Below are 16,830 nucleotides of genomic sequence, written 5' to 3'. Positions count from 1 at the left end.
GCCAAATACCAACACTTACTAGTTTAATTCCCAACATCAAACACCACCCACAAACTGTCTACGAAGCCTCTAAGTACAACAGAAGAGTAGTATGGAAGTGCCGGCGACAAGGCCCCGGCTATACCTCAAAAGACAAAAAAACAATGTGAAGTGACATAAGGCCAGGAAAAGAGTAAGGGTCACCAAGACCTGCTGAGTAGAGAGTGTAACTACTAACAAGGATCAAAACTGTCAGCTGACGAACCACCTGAATCCATTGAAGATGCAGCGCCCCAGGGAAAAGGGACGTTAGTACATATGGAGTAGTACTAGTATATGAAGCTAAATGTCCTCTTTCAAAATAGAATGCCAATATAACAAAGGGGAAAACCATGGAAGAAGCAAGTAACAATCAACGAAATCCAAATGCCAAGTAAAAACATAAAAAATTTCAAAAATACAAAAATAATATTATTTTTAGTTGGGAGATCTTTAGCACCGATATGCCACCGTATTTTTAGCACGGAGTCCGATCACGCCCGATCGGCTAGGACATCTCCCCACTAACAATGTGGTTTGACATATGTTGCGAAAAAAAAAAGTGTTACCAAGAGTAGGAACTACCATGCGTGCAACATGGCATCCGATCAGCACCCGACCGCCTAGGTCGTCTCCCCACATATGCCGTGTGAGTCGACATTAAATCCAAGGCTATCAACAATCTCATCCCAATTAAGGGTAATGATCACAATCATATCAATATCTCATTCTCATCCCAAATAAGGGGATTAACAGCAATCCACTTCTACACCGACGCGTGTAGTTTCCGGTATGGGGCTTACGACACATTCTTCCTTGGTTTGCTAATGATACTCCCAAAAATATTGGTTTTTGCTTTGAATACAAAGGAAATAGAAATACAAATACATTCACCTCATAACCTTTCACACCATATATAATTTTATTAGTATTTTCCACCACATTTATATGATTCCCCATTCAAAGCACGATAGTCGTAACTCATATTCCATACCTTCATTTCTTTACTTTTAAGGATCATCATCTCAACATCAACATATAGAATATTCCGGAATTATAACTTCAAATTCATTAGTAATGGAAACTTTAAACACAATATGTTTCTTCCCAATGAATGGGGCAAACTGACATGCAATAGAAACACACGTTAAAATCATAAACGTTTTGAAATACTTTTTTCCAAAAGGGCAATACAGAATTTCAGCTCATGAGTAGGTAAGACCTTGAGTCACATTGGAATTACCTATAAAGGAGGGCATGGTGATTTACGATTGAAACACGAATTCAATTCAAGTGCTCTAGTTACAACAACCATGGCCACATTTTATACCTCACTCTTACTTCTTCCACTTCTGAACTTAGTCATAGTTTATCAAGAAAAAGGACACTTGGAAATCGAGATTTGATATGCATATGAACAATAAGAGTCTTAGCACATTGAGTTTTCTTCCATAACTTGGCATAATAACTTGCAATAAACACATGATTGAAATCATAATATTCCGACACATTGGTCACGTTTGAATACATTCCCGAAGGGGAGCACAATATGATAGGACCATTCGGTACACATTTCTAGTACATATCTTTCAACACAGGCTAATTCAGGATAGTAAAATTTATAAGGAATAACTCGTAACATGGGAACAAGGAACTTGGGCCAACCACACTTGAAACTTACGGGGACATCATGGAATTCCATTCTAAAAGAGACGTTTAGCCAACATACCTTGCTTGAGCTTTTTCCTTAGATTACTACAACGTCCCACACTCCTAGCAACCTCAATCTATATAAACATAACCAAATTTAACCATAGTTAGGAAGGTGTTCTTAGATTTGGCCCATTCTGACATTTCATGAAACACCTAATATGCGATATCGATTACAAGGTCCCATAATAGAAATTCCTCTACCCTAACCATGAATTTTCAATCAGCCCACCAAATATACAATATCCCTACAACACCCATCACATCATTAGTCACATGCATGCCCAACCATTTGCTTCAAACCCACCAAAATCACATTTCCTAGCCTTCACATACTCCCAAATTCAAGATTAAGGGCTTATGGCTTCCGGTCACCATCCCACAATCCCCACCATGATAACATACTGCCTAAACCTATTATTAAACATTGTATTACAGCTAGGGATGAAGTCTTACCTTATAAGTAGAAGGTCTTCTAAGTTTTGAATTCCCATGATTTGAGCAAGAATTGGAGAGTATAATTTGATAGAGCTTCTCCCTCTCACTCTAAATTGATACCCTCACTCTAAAACATCAAGTTATATCTTATAAAATGACCCCCTAAGGCCTTATATCAAAATAGGGTTGGATAAGAAAATTTCCAAAAATAATCCCCCAAGTCAATTATGTGGTAGCATAACAGATATGTGGCTAGCAGATTCAATACGTGGCCAGCAAAATGGCCACAAAATGGTATGTCAATTCTGCGAAGCAATTTCACGATAGCAGAATGATTATACGGCCAGCAGAATGGCCACAAAATGATTTTCAAGTTCTGGGGTGGGTCTGGTCCATTCCGCGATGCAATTTCGCGATAGCTTAATCATTATGCGGACAGCAGAATCATTTTATGGCCAGCAAAAATAGTTTTCAAAATTTGAGTTGCTTCTGGTTCATTATGTGGTCATTGTTGGGTCAGCGGAAGAGATCCGCTATAGCATAATAGACCACGGAATAGTCATTTTCTATAAATTCTTCTACCAGCTCGACTATGCATTGTACAACCCAAAAAGTCCGTACCACGGCTAGTTTTCTAAAATTTTCAAACACATTAGCCTAACTCGGCACCACGAAATCCTGGGTTCAAGGTAACATTTTAAGAGGCCTTACATTCTCCCCCGCTTAGGATCATTTGTCTTCGAAGTAGGAGTAGAGTCTGCCCAAAACACCCAACATAATTCATCTCTTCTTTCACACATCACAAGCCCCCAAATTTGACTAACTCCTAAATTTTTCACAAATTTTGGCAGAGTTTCCCTTGAATATAGGCCTAACCACCTACCAGAGTAACACCAAAACCACCCTAACAACATATCCATAACTCAACAAAGCATCACAATATATATCAACAACACTAATCTCAACATTAAAGGCACTACATTAACATAAGTGGTACCTTGACATGAACTGTACATATTTTAAGTCACAACACGTAGAAAGTACCTTTCGAACCACAACCATTTGGCTATACAAACAAGTGACAATATATTCTTTCCACAACACTCTTGGCCTTCGAGGTGATCTCCTCGACTCACAGACTTGGCCATAGCACTTTAACGGAGGCAATCTCAACTTTCGGACTTATCTAATAAGGATGACAAGTAGGTGCCTCTCATAAGACAATTACCCATTAACTTCACCTTCCATAGCTTCCACCGGAACAATAGACAAATGATTCCCAACTACCTTCTCGGACATAGACACATGAAACACCGGGTGCATGGAGAACAATGATGGGGGACATCATACGCATAGCTCGACCTATTTCCCTCAAGATTCCATAAGGCCCAATGTGTACTACACCTACTTTACCTTTATTAACAATGTACATAATATCTTCATGGAGAAAGTCTTGAGAATAACCTGTTCACTTTCTTCAACTCTAAATCTCTATGTCGGACACCCAAATTAAACCCTTGGCGACCTTCAACCATTATTCTATGATGGGCTAGAATGATATGACCATAGAGTTCCTACCCAATATGTTCGATCATGGAATGATATTTCTTCTTTGACATGTTTGAACCTACAACTATTGATAGATTTACTACAAATAGGAACAACGAGGTTCGAGATTAGGCTGGAATTATTCAATAATCCAGCAATATACTGAGAAGGGCATTTCAGAAGGTTATATTCTTAGAGACATGAAGGTTACTACCAATAGCGCTGACATGGTTGATCATTGTAATGACATCATTGGTTAAAAAGGTTATAATGGGTAATATGATGGTCGAGGGAGAAAGACAAATAACTCCTATCCATCCAGGGATGTGGAACATTAAGGATAGTAAACTCTCTGCACATGACAATGACATAGTCAATGATTCTAGAAGCCGAGTGTTTAAAGATAACGGAACCCAGGGAGACACTATAGGATAATCACGAAAGGTTTGCAGATGTTCGTAATGAGTTCGCTATGGGTCTTGTGACTTGAAAAGTACTCAGATGCTAATGAAGGATGGGAAAAATATGAGGAGCCGACATGATGCTATGATAACACAATAAGTGCATTTGGTCTTGACGGAGAGCCTATTGAGGGTCCTTATGAGAAATGAAGTGTTACGGTGACATATAGAAGGACGCGATCTCTCATGGTTATCGAATTAGGGTCGGGAAACTAACATAATGAATTTACTACTAAGGAGCACTATCAGAACACGTTTTAGAGGTATAAGGAGAAAATGAACAGTTGTTATGAACTAAACACGTTTCTGCTATAACAACTCTCAAGATGCAACACCCGGCCACGTCATGAGCTATTACAATACTAGGAACAAGGTGATTTACTCACTGGGTATGATCTAGCTAGATTGAAAGTCATACTAAGATGGGAAGATATAAGATCTTCCCATGACGAATTTGTGTAAATCCCAAATTTTCGAGAAACTTTATGCGGACAAGTGACCATTTCAATTGACATGTACACATATGATAGGTGATGAGATATGCTCTTATGTTACTAGACAGTGAAAAGGGTTTATGATAATTCTCACAAAGGAAGTAAAGTGACTGTTCAAACCATATGAGTCACATGCACAGGAGAAAGAGAGTGGCTCAAGAACGGTCTCAACACTAGGCTACCATGCATTAGATTTGATACCCTATAGATAAACATTATGATAGTGTGTGCACAAGTACAAGTGAGCAAGCGTTATGCATTTGGATCAGAAGGTTCTACAATAAATTCATCAGGTATAGTCCTTTGTTTGGAATTTAGGGGAAAAAGTGGAAAATATTGACCTAGTGTTGTGACTCAATTCAAAGAAATCATTATAGAACTCAATTCCTCAAGAGGTTGTAAGTAAGATAATTGTGATAAAGAGGCTTCACGAATAATGCCTCTCGTTCAAAGAGTAGATACATGCAATATTTTGTGATTCAGATTCTTGTTAAGACCATATTTATGTAGGCTCTCAATATAGATGTACATATACAACAAGGTAAAGCATGTGGTGTTCAAAATGATATACTAGGACTGACTTACTTGGTAACTTTAGATTGACGGGGCAGTGCCTTAACTAATGCCCCTCGACTCCACATCCGTAAAATACATTGGTACCATAGTGACATACCCCCGAATGACATCTCCTACACTTCACGCAACGAGGATGAGGTCCGCTAAACTGACTCACCCCACTGACCTGATATTTACCCTTTTGCATATATCAAAAGCATCCCCCTTGTCCTTCCTCCAGGCCTCCATCGCGGGAGTAACAACCCCTGTACCGGTTTACTGTGTGAGCCTTTGGAATTGCCCAAATTTGCTACCCCTAACATGCTGCTGAGCATATTCATGACATAAAGCCAAATGTTCCTTCCTGCATACCGGGCAGACCAGGATGGGTATACCCAACCTAGGGCATTTGTTCTTATTGTTCCCCCTCTTTCCACAACCATAACATATTTCCAGAGTCATCCAACATCTCCCCAAGTGACGTTTCTTACAAATCAAACAATCCGGCTTATTAGTGTCAACAACTCTATTTCGTTTCGCAGGTGCTCTTACCACATGATTCGATGATGCAGTGACATTGATAGGAACAAGGGCACTACCCTAGCAACAAGTTCATCCAATCCCTCCACTACTCAACACATTATCTCAACGAACTCTTGTGAAATCTCCCCCAGATTCAATGGCGGGATCATTCCCTCCTCACTGCTTCGAACTCATGGATTACTCCTCTGAAAAACGAGACATGCCGAGGAAATTAGCTCCCTATCTTGAGCTCTATCGCACGATCTAGAGTATCAAAGAAGGGTGTTATTCATAGATGCCCAAGTAGCCTCCTAATTATAGATGTGATCGACAACACACCGATAAGAAGGACTCTACTAGACACGGCTCTGAGAAATCCTAGGATACTCTAAAACCTTAAACTCTGATACTAAGCTTGTCATGCCCTGACCTCGGCGAGCGCGACCAACGCTCAACCAAGATACCCCGGTTAAGCAAGCTTGCTAGATGCCTTCTACCCAACCCTGACCATTAACAATATAAGAATCTGTACAGGTGATAGACATGAGAAGAGTCAAGTGTTCCACATACTTTTTCCATTACTCAAAGAATCTTCATTTATGATTTCCAAAACATTATAAGTTTATAGATGTGATGAAAAACATGTTTGTCAAATACCAACACTTACTAGTTTAATTCCCAACATCAAACACCATCTACAACCTGTCTACGAAGCTTCTAAGTACAACATAAGATTAGTATGAAAGTGCCGGCGACAAGGCCCTGGCTAAATCTCAAAACACAAAAAAACAATGTCAAGTAACATAAGGCACAGAACAGAGTAGGGCTCACTAAGACCTACTGAGTAGAGAGCGTAACTGCTAACGAGGATCAAAACCGCCCACTGACGAATCACCTGCATCCATTGAAGATGCAATGCCCCCGGCAAAAGGGACGTTAGTACATATGGAATAATACTAGTATGTAAAGCTAAATGTCCTATTTCGAAATAGAATGCCAATCTAACAAAGGAGAAAACCATGGAAGCAACAAGTTACAATCAATGAAATCCAAATGCCAAGTAAAAACATAAAAAAATTTCAAAATGCGAAAATATAATTATTTTTGGTTGGGAGATCTTTTTAGCACCGTATTTTTAGCATGGAGTCCGGTCACGCATGATCGGCTAGGACATCTCTCCACGAATAATGTGTTTTGACATGTGATGTGAAAAAAAAGTGTTACTAAAAGTAGGAACCACCATGTACGCAACATGGCATCCGATCACCACCCGATCGGCTAGGTCGTTTCCCCACATATGCCGTGTGAGTCGACATTAAATCCAGGACTATCAAGAATCTCATACCAATTAAGGGGAATAATCGCAATCACATCAATATTTATATCTCATCCAAATAAGGGGATTAATCACAATCCACTCCTACATCGGCACGTGTAGTTACGGGTGTGGGCCTTACGACCCACCCTTCCTCGGTTTTCTAATGATTCTCCAAAAAAAAAAATTTTTTGCTTTGCATACAAAGGAAACAGAAATACAAATACATTCACCTCATAACCTTTCATACCATATATAATTTTATTTATACTTTCCACCACATTCATATGATTCCCCATTCAAAGCACGATGGCCATAACTCATTTTCCACACCTTCATTTCTTTACTTTCTAGGATCATCATCTCAACATCAACATATACAATATTTCGGAACCATAACTTCAAATTCATTAGTAATGGAAACTTTAAACACAATATGTTTCTTCCCAAAGAATGGGGCAAACTGACCTACAATAGAAACAAACGCTAAAATCATAAACGGGCAATACACTATTTATTTTTGAAATACTTTTTCCCAAATAGGCAATACACAATTTCAGCTCGTGAGTAGGTAAGAAATCGTGTCACATTGGAATTACTTATAAAGGAGAGCATGGTGACTTACGATTGAAACACAAATTCAATTCATGTGCTCTAGTTACAACAACCATGGCCACATTTTATACCTCACTCTTACTTCTTCCACTTTCTAACTTAGTCATAGTTTATCAACAATAAGGACACTTGGAAATCGAGATTTGATATGCATATGACAATAAGAGTTTTAGCACATTGAGTTTTCTTCCACAACATAGCATAATAACTTGCAATAAAAACATGATTGAAAGCATAATATTCCGGCATATTGGTCACGTTTGAATACATTCCCAAAGAACAGCACAATATGATAGGAGCATTCGGTACACATTTCTCGAACATATCTTTCAACACAAGCTTATTCGGAATAGTAGAATTTATAAGGAATAACTCGAAAACATGGAAACTAGGAACTTGTGCCAGCCACACTTGAAACTTACGGGGACATCATGGAATCCGATTCTAAAAGAGACGTTTAGCCAACATACCTTGCTTGAGCTTTCCTTAGATTACTACAATGCCCCATACTCCTAGCAACCTCATTCTATAGAAACATAACCAAATTTAATCATAGTTAGGAAGGTGTTCTTAGATTTAGCCCATTCTAACATTTCATCGAACACCTAATATGCGAAATCGATTACAAGGTCCGATGATAGAAATTCCTCTACCCTTACCAAGAATTTTCAATCAGCCAACCAATATACAAATATCCCTACAACACCCATCAACCATCATTAGTCACATGAATGCCCAACCATTAGCTTCAAACCCACCAAAATCATATTTCCTAGCCTTCACATACTCCCAAATTCGATATTGAGGGCTTATGGATTCCGGTCACCATTCCATAATCCCCACAATGATAACATACTACCTAAACCTATTATTAAACATTGAACTAAAGCTAGGGATGAAGTCTTACCTTGTAAGTAGAGGTCTTGGGAGTTTCCCTCTTGAATTCCCAAGATTTGAGCAGGAATTGGAGAGTATAATTTGATAGAGCTTCTCCCTCTCTCTATAAATTGATACCCTCACTCTAAAACATCAAGTTATATCTTATAAAATGACCCCCTAAGGTCTTATATCAAAATAGGGTCGGATAAGAAAATTTCCAAAAATAACCCCTGAAGTCAATTATGTGGTGAAATTATGTGGTAGGAGAACAGATATATGGCCAGCAGAATCAATATGTGGCCAGCAGAATGGCCACAAAATGGTAAGTCAATACTGCGATGCAATTTTGCGATAGCAGGATGATTATGCGGCCATCAAAATGGCCACAAAATGATTTTCAAATTCTGGGTTGGGTCTGGTCCATTACGCGATGCAATTTCACGATAGCATAATCATTATGCAGCCGTCAGAATCATAATGTGGCCAGCAAAAATAGTTTTCAAAATTTGAGTTGCTTCTAGTTCATTATGTGGTCATTTCGTGGTCAGCGAAATAGATCTGCTATAGCATAATGGACCGCGGAATTGTCAATTTCTGCAAATTCTTTTACCAACTCCACTATGCCTTGTACAACCAAAAAAGTACGTACCATGGCTCGTTTTCTACAATCTTCGAACACATTAGCCTACATCGGCACCATGAAACCCCCGATTCTAGGTAACATTTTACGGGGCCTTACAAAATCAATAATTTAGTATTAGTATTATTATAATTACGAATATGTCATACGTACTATTTTAAGATTATTAAATAACTTTTACATACGCTTTATAATTAATTTAATGAATTATTCCTTAATTTTTAATTAATTAGATTACTATGTTAATAATTCAAAATTAGTGTCATATTATAAAAACAAGGTATTTTACAAATAATTAATGGCAATAATTAGTAGTATGTTTGATATTATAATTTTTAGTATATTTTATTAAAAATGATTAAGTTTATTTAAATTAGTTTGAAAAGGGTTAAAAGGTTAAAAGTCTATAATTGTAATTCTTTAATTAAACATAGAGTGGCTATCGTTTAAATTAATTTTGGCCCAAAAAACCAAGCCCAATCCAAAATGACCCTATCCAAACAACCCCTCCAATCCACCTTGGCAATCCATGCCACTCCCTTTAAACCAATGATATCACGCCACGTCACCCGTCTCCAGCACACACAAAACAAACACAAGTGATCTAGGCCTCATGTTCCTTAAATCAATGGCCCACCATTTTTTACTCCACTTTCTCTTTAATTTGAATCACCCAGTAGATTTAACCATAGCCGTTGGATCACAAGAATCCAACAGCCACTGAAATTCTTCATAAAAACGCTTAAATCCTAAATTATCAAGACTGTTGATCTTTTCAATGACCCAGATCCCCTCTCCCAATCATAAACCTAGAGACGACCCTAACTATCCCCCTAAGCCTGATCATTTTCACGTACGACCGCCTCTCTTTCCTCTTTTCCTCTCTGTTATCTCAAACCCTCCATGCCCATCAGTCAAGAAACCTTGACCAAATCGGTGCAATGTTACAAATTGGAACCTCACAACACTCAATATGTCTCCTATGACGTGAATCCCGCTTGTTTATTCCCCTTTCACTGATAGAATTCGAAATCCCCAAATCTGAACCCTAGACCAAAAGAACGAAACTCCAAATCTCCTAATTTCTCTTATGCTCAATCAATCTGAGTATGCATGATAATTTTTCAGAGCATCACCATGAGTATTCAATGTCCAGAGGTCAAACGCAGTGACCTCTGGACATTGGATCTTAACCGATGGATTTTGCTCATCAACGTTCGTTTCTGATCCTCACACTATCAAGTAAAAGTCCTTCATCAATTCTCCCTCTATTCTTTCTGATTTCACACGATTATGCTCACATCATCAACTCATCGTCATCTTCCACTCATTATTTTGAATATGTTGGAACCCTAAGGCTTCAATGGCCACTATAAATAGGGTCTTCAATGCTCTCACCTAAGAATCACCAAGAACACCTAACAGTTTGAAAGAATTAATAGCTAAAATAGTAGTGTTTAGAATTTTTTCAATTGAGGCTAAGCCCTTACTCGATTTCTTCTTCCTCTCGTTTCAGGTTCTAAGTTAATGATTGGAGTCTGTGTCTTGGGATTCTAAATGGCTAAATTGAGTCTTTTTGTTTTATTTGCTTCCCTAAAGGAGGTCAGTAAAACCTCAACTCTACTTTCCTCTTTATGTAAGCCCCCGTAAATATTTCACCTAAAACTAGCTCGCCGCGGTTCAGACGTTTTGGGTTAAATAGTGGATTGGGAGTTGAAATTCTTTTTTCAAATATAGGGCATTTCTGCAGTCGCAGAACTGGTCTACGGACCGCATATCGGACGCAGACTGAAGCAGAGAACTGGGCAAAAATTTTGGACCATTATGCAGTCTATTATGTGGCCGCATAATCATTTTGCGAGCCGCATAACCCATCGCATACCCAACATGAAAATTTCCGGAGGTAAGTTGTGCGGCGCATTATGCGACTGTAAAATAAGTCTGCGGACCACACAGTGGTCGCAGAGTGGGGTATACTTGCCCAATTCCGGAGGGCCATTATGCGGCCCATTTTGCGGACTGCAGAAGCATTATGCGGTCACATATATGTGACCGCAGATCTGTGTTGGGGCTTCAATTTTCGAATTTTAAAATCCGACCCTCATTTCGTTTATATAGCCTAATGGTTTATTTTTGGAGGATCACTTGTCATTTTACAGAGAGGAGAGAACTATTCTAGAGAGAGAAAAATGTAGGGTTAAGGATTTCACTACTCCACCTTGATCAAACCTTGGGATTTCATCGAAAGGAACTTGCTAGGGTTTCAAAGAGGTCAGAAATATTTTCCCCAATTCTTCAATTTCGGGTTTGGGGTTAATTATGGGTGATAAAGATAGATTTATCACATGCAAAAGCTAATAGGACTTGTGGGGAAGTTGTTGAACAATTTTGGGTGGTTTTGTTATGGAATTGGTTGAGGGAAAGTTTGGGTCATAGTTGTAACAACCCTTGTCATACGAATTTCTCTAATCGTACTTGTAATTCTCCCCTCCTCTATAGATTGGCATCGTTAGGAGTGTTGGGACATTATATGTTGCATTACGAAAAGCTCTTTTGAGGTATGTTGGATAAACTCTTCTCTTAGAATTGAACCCCACAATACCCTTGTAAGTCTCCTGATACTTATTGTATATTGAATTCATCAAAATAAGCCTTGTGTCAAAACAAATATGCGTTCAATATGTATTCAAAAGATTCTTGCTATGTTGAGTTACCATTTGAGAATGTGGTTTAAGCAGGGGCTGTGTGTTATTGTGTTATGATTTAAAAATGTATTTCTAATAAAAGTTACCATGTCAAATTATATAAAAGAAATCACATGTGCCTAAGACATGCATGTGCCGGTGTAGAAATGATTGAGGGGTAAATCCCCGTGTTAATGTGATGAGACTGCTTCCCCTTATATGGGATGATATTGGTGTGTTGAGAGGTTTCCCCTTAAATGGGATGAGATTATTGCTAGCAAGATGTGATATGATGTTGATCCACACGGCATGGTGGTGAGACGGCTTAGCCGATCGGGCTGAGATCGGACGCCATGCCGCGCACATGGTGGTATTGTAAGTGTATGTCTCAGGGTGAGACGGCTTAGCCGGTCGGGCTGAAATCGTACTCTGTGCTAAAACACGGTGGTGTATCGGTGCTAAAGATCTCCCAACTTAAATTACTGAAACTTACTTGAAATTTACTTTTCCCCTAATTTGACACTTTGATACCATTTGAGTTTCTTATTGATTTTATGTTTTATTCTCCGTTTACTATTACTCGTTCTATTGAGGGAGTGTTCAGGTTTACACACTAGTACTATTCCATATGTGCTAATGTCCCTTTTGCCTGGGGCGCTGCATCTTTAATGGATACAGGTGGTTCCGTAACAGGTGGTATTAATCAGTGATAGCAGCACACCCTCTCCTCAGCTGACTTGGTGAGCCCCACTTCATTTTGGGGTCCTATATCTCTTATCCTTTGTACATAGCATTTTGAGGTATGGCCGAGGCCTTTTGCCGGCACTATCATAGCACTTATTTGTTCCCGTTAAGGCTCTGTAGACATAGTGTGGGTTGTATCTGTATTTGGAAAGGTTAAACTAAAAATATTATAATCGTATCATCTGCTCCACTTTAACTATGATTGTACAATGTACTATTTAGGAGACTTGTTAATGACATAACTAATGGAAATGAACTGGTGTTATTCACATAACCTCTTACTATCGAATTAATGAAATGTATTCTTCTCTTTATTTATGGGCGAGTTGGGTAGACGGCACTGTGCCGACTTGCTCGACCGAGGTAACTCTGTTGAGTGCCGGTCGCGCTCCCCGAGGTCGGGGCGTGACAAAATTGGTATCAGAGCCTAAGGTTTTAAAGTGTCCCAGGGTGTCTCGGAGTCGTGTCTACTAGAGTCCTTCTTATCGGTATGTTTTTGACCACATCTATAATTAGGAGGCTACTTGGGCATTTAGGAATAATACCCTTCTTTGATGATCTAGATCATGCGATAAAGCTGATTGTAATATTGTCCCCCCATTAACTCGTGCATTGCTCTAATTTTCAGTATATGACACTTAGAAAGAAAGCAAAAACTGGCCAGAGCCAATGCCACACCAGGAGTGGCAGTTGATCCTTTACTTGATGATGCGGGTGAGCATTCGAGGGATAAGAATATTCCCCCGACTACTACACTGCCTGATTCCACTACACCTGAGCAGACCGCACCAGTTCCTGCACCTACTAAGGTGCAACGATCCCTTTAACTGATAATCCAGTTCCACCGTCAGCCCCAGCTTCCGGTCCCGGTGTATCAGATGGGGATCTTAGGGGAGCCATACAGATGTTGGCTCAAATAGTGGCTTCCAAGGCCCAGAGATCAGATCTTGCACCCACTTCTTCTAGTCCGCCAGTGGATTCCACTAGTTCCAGGGTGAACAGATTTCTCCAGTTGGACCCTCTAGTGTTCACAGGTACTGATCCTGAGGAGGACCCCCAAGATTTTATTGATGAGATGCACAAAACCCTCAGAGTTATGCGGGCTACTAACACGGAGGGAGCAGAGTTGGCCTCCTACCACCTGAAAGGGGTGGCCTATTCTTGGTTTGAGATGTGGGAGGACTCCCGTGAGGAGGGAAGCCCTCCGTCGAGGTGGAGTGAGTTTGTCGATGCTTTCATTGATCATTTCATGCCTGCCGGGACTAAGGCAGCCCGTACCACCGAGTTTTTGAACCTAAAACAAGGTAGCATGAGTGTGTGGGAGTATCATATGATATTCGTACGCATGTCCAAATATGCCATCTATATGTTGCCTACTATGGAGGCTAGAGTGCGTCGGTTTGTGCAGGGCCTTAGCCCCTTAGTTATTAATGAGGCCGCTATAGCTGCCTTGAATTCTGATATGAATTATGGTAAGATGGTGGTATTTTCATGGTGGTATTTTCTCAAGTCACAGAGACCCGTAAACTAAAGAATAGAATGGAGCGAGAGAGTAGCAACAAGGCCCGGTCAGCGGGCAACTTCAGTGGTACTTCTGGTGGTGATGGTAGGACAGCTTTCACGGGATGTTCATGAGGGCCATCCTAGTCTTTTTCTCAGTCTTCAGTTAGTGCACCGCCATCAGGGCCCAGTCAGCAGCAGGGGAACCATTTTAGATCCAGCCAGGGCAACAGGGGATCCTACCAGCAGGGTCGGTCTGGTGGGAGATTTTAGACAGCGGAGGCCCCCATGCCCTAGGTGCGGGAAAATGCACTTAGGCCCTAGAACCGAAATAGCTCTATGAGTCGTTTTCTATATCTACACCGGTTGGTGAGTCTATTATGGCCGCACGGGTTTATAGGGATTGTGCTGTTACGGTGCATGGTCAGGACACCATGGCCGATCTCATTGAATTGGGGATGGTTGATTTTGATGTAATAATAGGGATGGATTGGCTTTATTCATGTTTCGCTAAGCTTGACTTTTAAACCAGAACCGTTAGGTTTGAATTTCCAACTGAGTTTGTGATTGAATGGAAGGGGGATGATGTGGTGCCGAAGGGTAGGTTTATTTCTTACCTTAAGGCCACAAAGATGATTAACAAGGGGTGTATCTACCATTTGGTCAGGGTTACGGACACCGATGCGGAGGCATCTACACTTGAGTCTATTCCTGTTGTGAAGGAATTTCCGGAGGTCTTTCCGGATGAGCTCCCTGGGATCCCGCCAAACAGAGAGATTGATCTTAGGATTGATGTGATGCCAAGCATGCAACCTATATCTATTCCACCTTACAGAATGGCACCAGCAGAATGGAAGGAGCTAAAAGAATAATTGAAAGATTTATTAGAGAAGGGTTTCATTCGGCCGAGTGTGTCGCCTTAGAGCGCACCAGTTCTATTTGAAAGAAAGAAGGATGGGTCGCTAAGGATGTGTATTGACTATCGGTAGCTCAACAAGGTTACAATAAAAAATAAGTACCCACTGCCAAGGGTAGATGACTTGTTTGATCAATTGCAGGGTGCTACGTACTTCTCCAAGATCAATTTAAGATCTGGGCATCACCAATTGAAGATAAGGGTGCAGGATATTCCGAGAACAGCTTTCAGGACCCGGTGTGGGCACTTTGAATTTCTGGTAATGTCTTTTGGGATAACAAATGCCCCCGCAGCTTTCATGGATCTTATGAATCGGGTCTTCAAACCTTTCCTTGACTCCTTCATAATAGTGTTTATTGACGATATTCTTGTTTATTCACGGAGTCGGGAGGACCATGCCGATCATCTCAGGGCAATTTTGCAAGCCCTGTATCAGCACCAGTTATATGCGAAGTTTTCGAAATATGAATTTTGGCTTGAACCTGTCACGTTCTTGGGTCATGTTGTCTCTAGAAAAGTAATTGAGGTTGACCCGCAGAAAACTTCAGCCGTGAAGAATTGGCCTAGATCTACTACCCCAACAGAGATTCAAAGTTTCTCGGGCTTAGCTGGATATTACAGGAAGTTTGTGGAGGGGTTCTCCACTCTTGCCTCTCCGTTGACTAAATTAACGCGGAAAGCGGTTAATTTCCAATGGTCAGATGCTTATGAAAGGAGCTTCCAAGAATTGAAATCAAGATTAACTACGGCATTGGTGTTGACTCTCCAGAGGGTATGGATAGATTTGTGGTATATTGCGATACTTCAAGGATCGGTCTTGGGTGTGTATTAATGCAACATGGCAAGATGATAGCTTATGCTTCTAGGCAACTCAAGAATCATGAAAGAATTATCCAATACATGACTTAGAGCTTGCTGGCAGTGGTATTTGCATTGAATATTTGGCGTCATTATCTGAATGGGGTCCATGCAGATATATTCACGGACCATAAGAGTCTACAATACATTTTAAAATAGAAGGAATTTAATCTGAGGCAGAGGAGATGGCTTGAGTTACTCAAGGATTACGACATTGATATTCTGTATCATCCACGGAAGGCTAATGTTGTGGCGGATGCTCTTAGCTAGAAATCTATGGGTAGTTTGGCTCACATGGAGGCATATCAAAGGCCGTTGGCCAAGGAGGTTCATCGGCTGGCCAGTTTCGGAGTTCGTCTTGCGGATTCTAGTGAAAGAGGGGTGATTGTGCAAAATAGGGTTGAATCGTCACTTGTGGTGGAAGTCAAGGAGAATCAATTCAACGATCCATTGTTGGTACAACTGAAGGAGGGGATTCATAAACATAAGACAATGTCCTTTTCTCTTGGCATGGAGGATGGTACCCTAAGGTACCAAGGGCGTCTATGTGTTCCAAATGTGGATGGTCTCCGGGAAAGAATCATGACTGAGGCTTACACTTCTAGGTATTCCATGCACCCGGGCTCTACAAAGACGTATCATGATCTTAGGGAAGTCTATTGGTTGAACGATATGAAGAGGAATGTAGAGGACTTTGTGGCAAGATGTTCAAATTATCAACAAGTGAAGGCAGAACACCAAAGGCACGGTGGGCTGGTATATGTTACACCCCATGTTTTTGTACGTGAAAGTTCGCCATAAGTAAATTGATAAAAGCTCAGAAATGAGACGTTACATCCCGTATTTTCGTACGTTAAAGTTTCGTCATAAGTTAATCGACATAAGTTTGGGAATGAGATTGTTTTGAGATTTTAAGCATTATGCTATTTCAAA

The sequence above is a fragment of the Nicotiana tabacum genome, chromosome 15 (assembly GCF_000715075.1).
Source record: "Nicotiana tabacum cultivar K326 chromosome 15, ASM71507v2, whole genome shotgun sequence".
Lineage (NCBI taxonomy): Eukaryota > Viridiplantae > Streptophyta > Magnoliopsida > Solanales > Solanaceae > Nicotiana > Nicotiana tabacum.
The sequence above is the reverse complement of the archived record's forward strand: the minus strand, read 5'-3'. Positions refer to the sequence as shown.